General features: G+C 30.7%; 1 protein-coding gene across 1 annotated transcript in view; it reads right to left on the reverse strand.

Moving 5' to 3' along the window:
- Nucleotides 1–16,003, reverse strand: part of lrrtm4l2 (leucine rich repeat transmembrane neuronal 4 like 2) — a 68,273-nt gene that overhangs the window by 13,924 nt on the left and 38,346 nt on the right. The gene's annotated exons all lie outside the window — the stretch shown is intronic.

A 16,003-nucleotide genomic window follows, 5' to 3' on the forward strand; every position in this document is an offset into this window, starting at 1 on the left:
CTTTATATCATGCAATTCTGACTTTATATCTCGCAATTCTGACTTTATAACTCGCAATTCTGACTTTATATCATGCAATTCTGACTTTATATCTTGCAATTCTGACTTTATATCATGCAATTCTGACTTTATATCTTGCAATTCTGACTTTATATCTCGCAATTCTGACTTTATATCATGCAATTCTGACTATCTCGCAATTCTGACTTTATATCACGCAATTCTGACTTTATATCACGCAATTCTGACTTTATATCTCGCAATTCTGACTTTATATCATGCAATTCTGACTTTATATCTCGCAATTCTGACTTTATATCTCGCAATTCTGACTTTATATCACGCAATTCTGACTTTATATCTCGCAATTCTGACTTTAAATCTCACAATTCTGACTTTATAACTCACAATTGCATGTTATAAATTCAGAATTGCAAGATATAACTCACAATTCTGTGAAAAAAATAAACAATTGCAAGTTTAAATCATGCAATTCTGACTTTATATCTCACAATTCTGACTTTATATATAACAATTCTGACTTTATATCACAATTCTGACTTTATATCACGCAATTCTGACTTTATATCTCGCAATTTTGACTTTATATCACTCAATTCTGACTTTATATCATGCAATTCTTACTTTATATTTCACAATTCTGACTTTATATCTCGCAATTCTGACTTTATATCATGCAATTCTGACTTTATATCTTGCAATTCTGACTTTATATCATGCAATTCTGACTTTATATCTCACAATTTTGACTTTATATATAACAATTCTGACTTTATATCTTGCAATTCTGACTTTATATCTCACAATTATAACTCGCAATTCTGACTTAGTAACTCGCAATTCTGACTTTATATCTCGCAATTCTGACTTTATATCACGCAATTCTGACTTTATATCTCGCAATTCTGACTTTATATCACGCAATTCTGACTTTATATCTCACAATTCTGACTTTATATCATGCAATTCTGACTTTATATCATGCAATTCTGACTTTATATCTCACAATTCTGACTTTATATCATGCAATTCTGACTTTATATCTCACAATTCTGACTTTATATCATGCAATTCTGACTTTATATCTCGCAATTCTGACTTTATATCATGCAATTCTGACTTTATATCTTGCAATTCTGACTTTATATCATGCAATTCTGACTTTATATCTCACAATTTTGACTTTACATCTCGCAATTCTGACTTTATATCATGCAATTCTGACTTTATATCTCGCAATTCTGACTTTACATCTCACAATTCTGACTTTATATCTCACAATTCTGACTTTATATCATGCAATTCTGACTTTATATCTCACAATTCTGACTTTATATCATGCAATTCTGACTTTATATCTCGCAATTCTGACTTTATAACTCGCAATTCTGACTTTATATCATGCAATTCTGACTTTATATCTTGCAATTCTGACTTTATATCATGCAATTCTGACTTTATATCTCACAATTTTGACTTTACATCTCGCAATTCTGACTTTATATCATGCAATTCTGACTTTATATCTCGCAATTCTGACTTTATAACTCGCAATTCTGACTTTATATCACGCAATTCTGACTTTATATCATGCAATTCTGACTTTATATCTCGCAATTCTGACTTTATATCACGCAATTCTGACTTTATATCATGCAATTCTGACTTTATATCTCGCAATTCTGACTTTATATCATGCAATTCTGACTTTATATCTCGCAATTCTGACTTTATAACTCGCAATTCTGACTTTATATCACGCAATTCTGACTTTATATCATGCAATTCTGACTTTATATCTCGCAATTTTGACTTTATATCTCGCAATTCTGACTTTATAACTCGCAATTCTGACTTTATATCACGCAATTCTGACTTTATATCATGCAATTCTGACTTTATATCTCGCAATTCTGACTTTATATCACGCAATTCTGACTTTATATCTCGCAATTCTGACTTTATATCATGCAATTCTGACTTTATATCTCACAATTTTGACTTTACATCTCGCAATTCTGACTTTATATCATGCAATTCTGACTTTATATCTCGCAATTCTGACTTTATAACTCGCAATTCTGACTTTATATCATGCAATTCTGACTTTATATCTTGCAATTCTGACTTTATATCATGCAATTCTGACTTTATATCTTGCAATTCTGACTTTATATCTCGCAATTCTGACTTTATATCATGCAATTCTGACTATATCTCGCAATTCTGACTTTATATCACGCAATTCTGACTTTATATCACGCAATTCTGACTTTATATCTCGCAATTCTGACTTTATATCATGCAATTCTGACTTTATATCTCGCAATTCTGACTTTATATCTCGCAATTCTGACTTTATATCACGCAATTCTGACTTTATATCTCGCAATTCTGACTTTAAATCTCACAATTCTGACTTTATAACTCACAATTGCATGTTATAAATTCAGAATTGCAAGATATAACTCACAATTCTGTGAAAAAAATAAACAATTGCAAGTTTAAATCATGCAATTCTGACTTTATATCTCACAATTCTGACTTTATATATAACAATTCTGACTTTATATCACAATTCTGACTTTATATCACGCAATTCTGACTTTATATCTCGCAATTTTGACTTTATATCACTCAATTCTGACTTTATATCATGCAATTCTTACTTTATATTTCACAATTCTGACTTTATATCTCGCAATTCTGACTTTATATCATGCAATTCTGACTTTATATCTTGCAATTCTGACTTTATATCATGCAATTCTGACTTTATATCTCACAATTTTGACTTTACATCTCGCAATTCTGACTTTATATCATGCAATTCTGACTTTATATCTCGCAATTCTGACTTTATAACTCGCAATTCTGACTTTATATCACGCAATTCTGACTTTATATCATGCAATTCTGACTTTATATCTCGCAATTCTGACTTTATATCACGCAATTCTGACTTTATATCATGCAATTCTGACTTTATATCTCGCAATTCTGACTTTATATCATGCAATTCTGACTTTATATCTCGCAATTCTGACTTTATAACTCGCAATTCTGACTTTATATCACGCAATTCTGACTTTATATCATGCAATTCTGACTTTATATCTCGCAATTTTGACTTTATATCTCGCAATTCTGACTTTATAACTCGCAATTCTGACTTTATATCATGCAATTCTGACTTTATATCTCGCAATTCTGACTTTATATCACGCAATTCTGACTTTATATCTCGCAATTCTGACTTTATATCATGCAATTCTGACTTTATATCTCACAATTTTGACTTTACATCTCGCAATTCTGACTTTATATCATGCAATTCTGACTTTATATCTCGCAATTCTGACTTTATAACTCGCAATTCTGACTTTATATCATGCAATTCTGACTTTATATCTTGCAATTCTGACTTTATATCATGCAATTCTGACTTTATATCTTGCAATTCTGACTTTATATCTCGCAATTCTGACTTTATATCATGCAATTCTGACTATATCTCGCAATTCTGACTTTATATCACGCAATTCTGACTTTATATCACGCAATTCTGACTTTATATCTCGCAATTCTGACTTTATATCATGCAATTCTGACTTTATATCTCACAATTCTGACTTTATATCTCGCAATTCTGACTTTATATCTCGCAATTCTGACTTTATATCACGCAATTCTGACTTTATATCTCGCAATTCTGACTTTAAATCTCACAATTCTGACTTTATAACTCACAATTGCATGTTATAAATTCAGAATTGCAAGATATAACTCACAATTCTGTGAAAAAAATAAACAATTGCAAGTTTAAATCATGCAATTCTGACTTTATATCTCACAATTCTGACTTTATATCTCGCAATTTTGACTTTATATCACTCAATTCTGACTTTATATCATGCAATTCTTACTTTATATTTCACAATTCTGACTTTATATCTCGCAATTCTGACTTTATATCTCGCAATTCTGACTTTATATCACGCAATTCTGACTTTATATCTCGCAATTCTGACTTTAAATCTCACAATTCTGACTTTATAACTCACAATTGCATGTTATAAATTCAGAATTGCAAGATATAACTCACAATTCTGTGAAAAAAATAAACAATTGCAAGTTTAAATCATGCAATTCTGACTTTATATCTCACAATTCTGACTTTATATATAACAATTCTGACTTTATATATCACAATTCTGACTTTATATCACGCAATTCTGACTTTATATCTCGCAATTTTGACTTTATATCACTCAATTCTGACTTTATATCATGCAATTCTTACTTTATATTTCACAATTCTGACTTTATATCTCGCAATTCTGACTTTATATCACGCAATTCTGACTTTATATCTCTCAATTCTGACTTTATATATCACAATTTTGACTTTATATATCACAATTTTGACTTTATATCTCGCAATTCTGACTTTATATATCACAATTCTGACTCTGAGGTCTAAAAACGCGTCGGCGCGTTTTGCAGTTTTTTTTTTCACATTGCAGCAAAACAGACTTCAAATACTCCGTCATTTTTTGTCATAGAGACATAAGTAATATATCAATTTAAACTATAGAATGTCTTCTTTTATTTATATACACTCAAAGTAAAAACAAAATGTTGTGCTTTTTGTAAAATAAAGAAAACTAACATGATGCGTGATCTCTCCTCTCCCTCTGAACGAAATCCAATCTGATAGTTCTCAGAAAATGAACTGTAACTTAGTGAATACTAATCACAGAAAAATTAAACTTATGTCTAAAAAAACGTTAAGATGTCAGGTTTTAAATCATGTAAGTCAAATCGAAAACAAACCTTCTTTGTTTATGTAATCTGTATGAAAAGAGAGCCATGTCAGAAGACTGTGATTCAGCTCATTATCCGCTAATGCGGCCACGCCCACGGAGCCAGCGCTATTCAGACGCAAATTCAGAGGCAATACATGCATTTATTATCTCAATCGTGTTTTTATTGTCTTGAAAAGTGTTTATATGGATGTAAAAGTCATGGTTAGCGATCTCTAGAAGACATGCAGTTACTTCCTGTTTACTTTTCTTCTATGGATGAATTTTAGATGAGTTTTTGTTTCTTTAGCGCCCTCCTGCTGCTGTATGAATTGGAAACTCCATTCATGGAATAGCTTCTTCTTCTTTTAGATGAATTTGTGGACTAAAATGCACAGAGCGCCCTCCGACTTCAAGGATGAATTGAAAACACCAGCGCTCATAGTAATGACAGTGAATATTAAATAAAAATAACTCCTCTGTATAGAAAATTGACATAAGAATATTAGAATCCAATATTTCTCCAAATGTGCATGCTTTTAAACTAAAAGCCTATATTCAGACTCTTTGCATCACAGAAATACATTATATTTTAAAGTATAATATAAAACCATTACTTTATATTGTAATAATATTTTTCTGTATGTTTCATATATCATAATGAGCTTGAGACATCACAGAAGGTTTTTTTTCACAGCCTACCTGACTGAAATGCCTCATTAATATGCAAGTCATTTCAGCTCATTACTATCCAATTCTTTTGTCTTCTCAGGTGAGAATGGCCCATTTTCAGTGGTGATTCACGCCTCCTCGCATACTGTGTTTCTTAGCAAAAAGTGTCTTACAAAAACTAAATGAATATATTGTTTTATATGAAGGAGTAGGCAGCATAATTTTTACATAATTCTGAAGAAAAAATTCTAGTCTACAACCTCCAATACCCAAAAGTCTTGTGAACACAGATTTACTATACTTTTTTTGGCCTTATTTCAGTGACTTAAGTTTTTTGTTTTTTCAATAACCACGCATAAATGTTATTCCTTCAAAAACGCAAACATGTACATACATGTTCCTCACATATTATTGTAGCCTAGTTTGTGCTGAATACAGTGTAATGACACTTTTTCCATTAATATGTTTATGAAGAACTGAAAAAAGCACAAATGTCAGAGCATGTCAAAACTTCTCCAGGCCCCAAATCAGCCTCAGACTCCAGAGGGTTATATCACGCAATTCTGACTTTATATCTCGCAATTCTGACTTTATATATCACAATTCTGACTTTATATCTCGCAATTCTGTCTTTATATCACGCAATTCTGACTTTATATCTCGCAATTCTGACTTTATATCACGCAATTCTGACTTTATATCTCGCAATTCTGACTTTATATCTCGCAATTCTGACTTTATATCACGCAATTCTGACTTTATATCACGCAATTCTGACTTTATATCTCACAATTCTGACTTTATCTCACAATTCTGACTTTATCACACAATTCTGACTTTATATATCACAATTCTGACTTTATCTCGCAATTCTGACTTTATATCACGCAATTCTGACTTTATATCTCACAATTCTGACTTTATATCTCACAATTCTGACTTTATATCTCACAATTCTGACTTTATATTTCAGAATTCTGACTTATCACGCAATTCTGAGTTATCACGCAATTCTGACTTTATATCACACAATTCTGACTTATCATGCAATTCTGACTTATCACGCAATTCTGATTTTATTTCACGCAATCCTGACTTTATATCTCACAATTCTGACTTTATCTCACGCAATTCTGACTTTATATCACACAATTCTGACTTTATATCTCATAATTCTGACTTTATATCATGCAATTCTGACTTATCACGCAATTCTGACATTATATCTCGCAATTCTGACTTTATATCTCACAATTCTGACTTTATCTCACGCAATTCTGACTTTATATCTTGCAATTCTGACTTTATATCATGCAATTCTGACTTTATATCTCACAATTCTGACTTTATCTCACGCAATTCTGACTTTATATCTTGCAATTCTGACTTTATATCATGCAATTCTGACTTTATATCTTGCAATTCTGACTTTATATCTCACAATTCTGACTTTATATCTCACAATTCTGACTTTATATCTCACAATTCTGACTTTATATCACACAATTCCAACTTTATATTTCACATTCTGACTTTATATCACACAATTCTGACTTTATATCACAAAATTCTGACTTTATATCTCACAATTCTGACTTTATCTCACGCAATTCTGACTTTATATTTCAGAATTCTGACTTTATATCATGCAATTCTGACTTTATATCTTGCAATTCTGACTTTATATCTTGCAATTCTGACTTTATATCATGCAATTCTGACTTTATATCATGCAATTCTGACTTTATATCATGCAATTCTGACTTTATATCACAAAATTCTGACTTTATATCTCACAATTCTGACTTTATCTCACGCAATCCTGACTTTATATCTCACAATTCTGACTTTATATCATGCAATTCTGACTTTATATCTTGCAATTCTGACTTTATATCATGCAATTCTGACTTTATATCATGCAATTCTGACTTTATATCATGCAATTCTGACTTTATAACTCACAATTCTGACTTTATATCTCACAATTCCAACTTTATATTTCCCAATTCTGACTTTATATCACACAATTCTGACTTTATATCACACAATTCTGACTTTATCTCACGCAATTCTGACTTTATATTTCAGAATTCTGACTTATTACGCAATCCTGACTTTATATCTCACAATTCTGACTTTATCTCACGCAATTCTGACTTTATATCTTGCAATTCTGACTTTATATCATGCAATTCTGACTTTATATCTCACAATTCTGACTTTATATCTCACAATTCTGACTTTATATCACACAATTCCAACTTTATATTTCACAATTCTGACTTTATATCACACAATTCTGACTTTATATCACAAAATTCTGACTTTATATCTCACAATTCTGACTTTATCTCACGCAATTCTGACTTTATATTTCAGAATTCTGACTTATCACGCAATCCTGACTTTATATCTCACAATTCTGACTTTATATCTTGCAATTCTGATTTTATATCATGCAATTCTGACTTTATATCTTGCAATTCTGACTTTATATCTTGCAATTCTGACTTTATATCTTGCAATTCTGACTTTATAACTCACAATTCTGACTTTATATCTCACAATTCTGACTTTATATCATGCAATTCTGACTTTATATCACAAAATTCTGACTTTATATCTCACAATTCTGACTTATCACGCAATTCTGACTTTATATCACACAATTCTGACTTTATATCACACAATTCTGACTTTATATTTCAGAATTCTGACTTATCACGCAATTCTGCGTTATCACGCAATTCTGACTTTATATCACACAATTCTGACTTATCATGCAATTCTGACTTTATCTCACGCAATTCTGATTTTATTTCACGCAATCCTGACTTTATATCTCACAATTCTGACTTTATATCATGCAATTCTGACTTTATATCACAAAATTCTGACTTTATCTCACGCAATTCTGACTTTATATCTCGCAATTCTGACTTATCACGCAATCCTGACTTTATATCTCACAATTCTGACTTTATATCTCACAATTCTGACTTTATATCTCACAATTCTGACTTTATCTCACGCAATTCTGACTTTATATTTCAGAATTCTGACTTATCACGCAATCCTGACTTTATATCTCACAATTCTGACTTTATATCATGCAATTCTGACTTTATATCTTGCAATTCTGACTTTATATCATGCAATTCTGACTTTATATCATGCAATTCTGACTTTATATCATGCAATTCTGACTTTATAACTAACAATTCTGACTTTATAACTCACAATTCTGACTTTATATCTCACAATTCTGACTTTATATCATGCAATTCTGACTTTATATCATGCAATTCTGACTTTATAACTAACAATTCTGACTTTATAACTCACAATTCTGACTTTATATCTCACAATTCTGACTTTATATCATGCAATTCTGACTTTATATCATGCAATTCTGACTTTATAACTAACAATTCTGACTTTATAACTCACAATTCTGACTTTATATCTCACAATTCTGACTTTATATCATGCAATTCTGACTTTATATCATGCAATTCTGACTTTATAACTAACAATTCTGACTTTATAACTCACAATTCTGACTTTATATCTCACAATTCTGACTTTATATCACACAATTCCAACTTTATATTTCACAATTCTGACTTTATATCACACAATTCTGACTTTATCTCACGCAATTCTGACTTTATATTTCAGAATTCTGACTTATCACGCAATCCTGACTTTATATCTCACAATTCTGACTTTATCTCACGCAATTCTGACTTTATATCACAAAATTCTGACTTTATATCTCACAATTCTGACTTTATCTCACGCAATTCTGACTTTATATTTCAGAATTCTGACTTATCACGCAATCCTGACTTTATATCTCACAATTCTGACTTTATATCTTGCAATTCTGATTTTATATCATGCAATTCTGACTTTATATCTTGCAATTCTGACTTTATATCTTGCAATTCTGACTTTATATCTTGCAATTCTGACTTTATAACTCACAATTCTGACTTTATATCTCACAATTCTGACTTTATATCATGCAATTCTGACTTTATATCACAAAATTCTGACTTTATATCTCACAATTCTGACTTATCACGCAATTCTGACTTTATATCACACAATTCCAACTTTATATTTCACATTCTGACTTTATATCACACAATTCTGACTTTTTATCTCACAATTCTGACTTTATATTTCAGAATTCTGACTTATCACGCAATTCTGCGTTATCACGCAATTCTGACTTTATATCACACAATTCTGACTTATCATGCAATTCTGACTTTATCTCACGCAATTTTGATTTTATTTCACGCAATCCTGACTTTATATCTCACAATTCTGACTTTATATCATGCAATTCTGACTTTATATCACAAAATTCTGACTTTATCTCACGCAATTCTGACTTTATATTTCAGAATTCTGACTTATCACGCAATCCTGACTTTATATCTCACAATTCTGACTTTATATCTCACAATTCTGACTTTATATCTCACAATTCTGACTTTATCTCACGCAATTCTGACTTTATATTTCAGAATTCTGACTTATCACGCAATCCTGACTTTATATCTTGCAATTCTGACTTTATATCATGCAATTCTGACTTTATAACTAACAATTCTGACTTTATAACTCACAATTCTGACTTTATATCTCACAATTCTGACTTTATATCATGCAATTCTGACTTTATAACTAACAATTCTGACTTTATAACTCACAATTCTGACTTTATATCTCACAATTCTGACTTTATATCATGCAATTCTGACTTTATATCATGCAATTCTGACTTTATAACTAACAATTCTGACTTTATAACTCACAATTCTGACTTTATATCTCACAATTCTGACTTTATATCATGCAATTCTGACTTTATAACTAACAATTCTGACTTTATAACTCACAATTCTGACTTTATATCTCACAATTCTGACTTTATATCATGCAATTCTGACTTTATATCATGCAATTCTGACTTTATAACTAACAATTCTGACTTTATAACTCACAATTCTGACTTTATATCTCACAATTCTGACTTTATATCTCACAATTCTGACTTTATATCACACAATTCCAACTTTATATTTCACAATTCTGACTTTATATCTCACAATTCTTACTTTATATCACAAAATTCTGACTTTATATCTCACAATTCTGACTTTATATCTCACAATTCTGACTTTATATCATGCAATTCTGACTTTATATCTTGCAATTCTGACTTTATATCATGCAATTCTGACTGTATATCATGCAATTCTGACTTTATAACTCACAATTCTGACTTTATAACTCACAATTCTGACTTTATATCTCACAATTCTGACTTTATATCACACAATTCCAACTTTATATTTCGCAATTCTGACTTTATATCACACAATTCTGACTTTATATCACACAATTCTGACTTTATATCATGCAATTCTGACTTTATATCTCACAATTCTGACTTTATCTCACGCAATCCTGACTTTATATCTCACAATTCTGACTTTATATCACGCAATTCTGACTTTATATCTCACAATTCTGACTTTATATCTTGCAATTCTGACTTTATATCATGCAATTCTGACTTTATATCATGTAATTCTGACTTTATATCTCATAATTCTGACTTTATATCTTGCAATTCTGACTTTATATCATGCAATTCTGACTTTATATCTCACAATTCTGACTTTATATCTTGCAATTCTGATTTTATATCATGCAATTCTGACTTTATATCTCATAATTCTGACTTTATATCTCACAATTCTGACTTATATCACACAATTCGAACTTTATATTTCAAAATTCTGACTTTATATCACACAATTCTGACTTTATATCACACAATTCTGACTTTATATCACACAATTCTGACTTTATATCATGCAATTCTGACTTTATATCACAGAATTCTGACTTTATATCTCACAATTCTGACTTTATATCACACAATTCTGACTTTATATCATGCAATTCTGACTTTATATCACAGAATTCTGACTTTATATCTCACAATTCTGACTTTATATCACACAATTCTGACTTTATATCTCACAATTCTGACTTTATATCACACAATTCCAACTTTATATTTCGCAATTCTGACTTTATATCACACAATTCTGACTTTATATCACACAATTCTGACTTTATATCATGCAATTCTGACTTTATATCTCACAATTCTGACTTTATATCACACAATTCTGACTTTATATCACACAATTCTGACTTTATATCTCACAATTCTGACTTTATCTCACGCAATCCTGACTTTATATCTCACAATTCTGACTTTATATCACGCAATTCTGACTTTATATCTCACAATTCTGACTTTATATCTTGCAATTCTGACTTTATATCATGCAATTCTGACTTTATATCATGTAATTCTGACTTTATATCTCATAATTCTGACTTTATATCTTGCAATTCTGACTTTATATCATGCAATTCTGACTTTATATCTCACAATTCTGACTTTATATCTTGCAATTCTGACTTTATATCATGCAATTCTGACTTTATATCTCATAATTCTGACTTTATATCTCACAATTCTGACTTATATCACACAATTCCAACTTTATATTTCACAATTCTGACTTTATATCACACAATTCTGACTTTATATCACACAATTCTGACTTTATATCACACAATTCTGACTTTATATCACGCAATTCTGACTTTATATCACAGAATTCTGACTTTATATCTCGCAATTCTGACTTTATAACTTAGAATTATAAAAGTCAGAATTGTGAGATAAATAATTTTTATTCAGTGGCAGAAAAAAGCTTCCATATTTGGGTGTAATGTACGGAGCTCCTAAAGGGACCTTTGCAAAAGTAAAAGCTTTTGTAGGGCAGTTTATATCACGGCCTTAAGTCTGTCTGCTTTAAAGCATTCTCTGTGACGGCCGGGATATGAATAGTTGTGTGCATTGTTCTTTTTGCCAAGTTAAAAAAAAAATAAAAAAATAAGGCTGATACAGTAAAAAGTGCTCAAAATGTGGCTTTCATCAGGGAAATGCGTCATTTTTCAAGGACTTATGTCCATTTGTGGCATCCAAGAATGTGCACTGTCATAGTGCCACGTTTAAAGGTTCATGAAAAAAACATTGGTACAGTAAAAATGATGAACCTTTATTTCGTTTGGGCAGTAGGCCATATTTATATTTTCCCATGTAAAAGTACTGGAACTGTAAAATGTAGGTGTACTAAAATTTCTTATTTCACAAGATCAAACGGCCCTTTATTAAACCACTTTGTCGGATTTAACGCATCCTTACAGGTGGCAGAGACATGCTTATTTTCTCCATTCAATTCTAACAGTGCTTATTGCGAGCAGAGCCATTGACATAAAACACTTTAGATATAAGGAAGGCACGTGTTTAATTAAAAAGAATAATTAGCTGGATTCATCCTAGACGATCTGGTCTAAGAAAGCCAGATTTTGACCAAATACAGCTGTATTAGTTCATTGGCATCCACTCTCATTTTCTCTTTAATTTTGATGATCTTTATTAGTTTATGTGCATCCATACTCTGGCATTCTTCATAGGCAGTGACGCACAAATAAAGTAGGTTTTGGTCAGTTCAAGAATAATTTATGCAATTTTATATTATTTACTCAACAGAATTAAAAGACCATTTTCATGTCTATCCTTGTGTTATTCAACTGGTCGAGGTTGAGATGGGATTTGCAAAGTAATTAGTGATAATTAATGCAATACTTTTTATTTGATAGAGAGTAATTAGTACACTAATCTAATTACACTGTTGAATATGTAATTAGTAACTAGTAATTAATAACGTTCTAGAGCAATTTACCCAAACTATTTATAAATAAGAATTTGTTTTGCATGAAAAAAATTATGCCTTTTTTGTATAATTCAGCCATTTTTTACACACATATTCTTATTGTGGTAATGAAAAAATATTCACTGTATGTTATAAGGTCTTGATTTGTAGTACTGTCTTTAATTTATGCTCATTAAAATATAATATTAGACACGACAAATTACAGTAATGGGAATAATGGAAATATATATATATATATATATATATATATATATATATATATATATATATATATATATATATATATATATATATATATATATATATTAAAATTTCAGAATGGTAAAGTGTAGAAATATGGTTAATTGTAATGAAAATAATTTCATAATGCAAATATGCTTAATTTTCTTTATGCAAATTATTATTTCTTATTTTTTTGTGACTCAGACATGTTCTTGATTGGCTTTATGAGATTCACACAGGGACTCTATCTAACCTCTAATCACCTACACATATACTGGAAAACCCTGATTTGTTTCAATAAAAATCATGGTATGACGACCATCTGTGTATGTACTTTGAAATACACTGGCTGGATTTGGACCTGAAGAGATGTGCATTCAGTCTAAAAAATAAGCTCAAAATTACAACTCCAAGTTCACTTCACGTTATGGTTCTGGAGGCAAAGCATCCTTATCTGCAGCAGAGACAAGCAAGCATCCACTTAAGAACTAAAAATGAGCAATTTCATGCTGAGATTTGAAGTGTGAAACCAAGGTGGAAGTGCCATTGACATACTAGAAAAACAATCTTGATTATAGGGTCACCAGAAGATTGGAGAAGTTAGTCACAGTACTGAAGTGCAGGTTAAAATAGAGCTTGATATACAGTGGTTATGCCACGACTATTGCCTTTGCAAATTCAAGATGCCTGTTCCACCAGTTGTCTTAATGAATCAAAACATAAACGACCAACAGCTGCTTTTTCTTTGGGAACTGTCAACCGTAAGGGAGATCTACTGAAAAAGTAGCACATGAACAGCATGTGAATATGATGTTTACCCACATGCAAAATGTATTCTGCCTTCAATTTCTTTAGTACTGGTCCTAAAATATCCAAGCCTCCTAAAAACCAGATATGTTTTAGACCAAAATGTTTGTATGGATGAATGATGCAGTTTATTGATCCATGAGAGGGTAATATAAGCTCTAAATGCCACACTGCATATGCCACACTCTATATTTCTATAATTTGGGAGCTTTCGAGACTGGTGGGGAAATGATTGACATCTTTATGGAATTATCAAGTACAGTAAAATGTGACATTCTCTGAATGTCACACATCAGCACTTTGGAGACAAGCCAGTAGCATCGCTTTCATCATTAAGGTGACACAAGTAAAGGCAGTGGATCTCAGCTGTTTTCCCTGCATTTGACATCAAGAATGGGATAGGAATAGGACAATTTGCTGTTTTGGTTTCTAAATATCTTCTGATTTGCAATGGTTTTATGCTCTCTGCAGACATTTACCTGGTAATGTGTACAAAATGCTGGGTTAAAAAACAAAAAATCAAAAAAACAAGTTGGGTTGAAAATGGACAAACCCTAGTGTTTGGGTTGTTTTAACCCAGCGAATGGGTTAAATGTTTGCCCAACCTGCTAGGTAGTTTCATTTAACCCAACTATTGTTTAAAAATTACTGTATTGCTTGATTAAAATGAACCCAAAATATGCTGGAAATTAGCATTTATTAAATATTTAATAAATGGACATTTATTATAATAAGTTTAATGAATAATAATTAAACAATAAACATTTATTAAATTGCTTATTAATAAATGTTCACCTTTTGATTATTATTGTTGCCTTTAGTAATTATGTGTCGGATTTTTAATTTCCAACCTATTTTGGGTTCATTTTAAGCCAGTTATATAGGGATTTTTAAACAATAGCAGGTTGGGCAAACATTTAACCCAACCGCTGCTTTAGAACAACCCAGTCGCTGGGTTTGTCCATTTTCAACCCTTCTCAACTTGGGTTACTTTTAACCCAGCATTTTCTAGAGTGTAATTTTAGTGTATTTGTGGTTTTCATGTCAAGCTTCTGGCCATATTAGCATCTAATTTGGCTGGATTGTAATACACATATGAAATTGCACCAAAATAGAATAATTTTGATTGAAAAGGGAAGTGTTTTCTCCTTCCTTTTAACAAACCTATTTATTGTCCTGCATTAACTATGCACAATTATGTGGTTCGTTGCATTTAATTAGGGCTGTGAATCAAATTTAAGCATGGCAATTCATTTAATCAAATTATGATATGCCAATTAATTCATGAAATTATTCAGAACTGATTGAAAAATCTTCAAATTAAAATAATTGTTGAATTTCAAAACAATGGACCACTTTTGACATTCTCCTAACAATAAGTAACTTTGCAACTATGTCAACTAATCATTAGTGTATCAGTAGACTGTCTGCTTAGTATCCGCTAACACTTTATTGTGACGGTCAAATTATTCAACTAACCCAATCCCTAACCTAACAGTCTACTACAGTCTACTAATACTCTAATGAGAGTTAGTTGACATGTAGTTGTAAAGTTACTTGTTAGTAGAGTGTCTAAAGTGGATCGTCAAAATAACGTTCAACCCTGACCTAAAGTCCAAAGCAATTATT

The sequence above is a fragment of the Chanodichthys erythropterus genome, chromosome 9, assembly GCF_024489055.1.
Source record: "Chanodichthys erythropterus isolate Z2021 chromosome 9, ASM2448905v1, whole genome shotgun sequence".
Lineage (NCBI taxonomy): Eukaryota > Metazoa > Chordata > Actinopteri > Cypriniformes > Xenocyprididae > Chanodichthys > Chanodichthys erythropterus.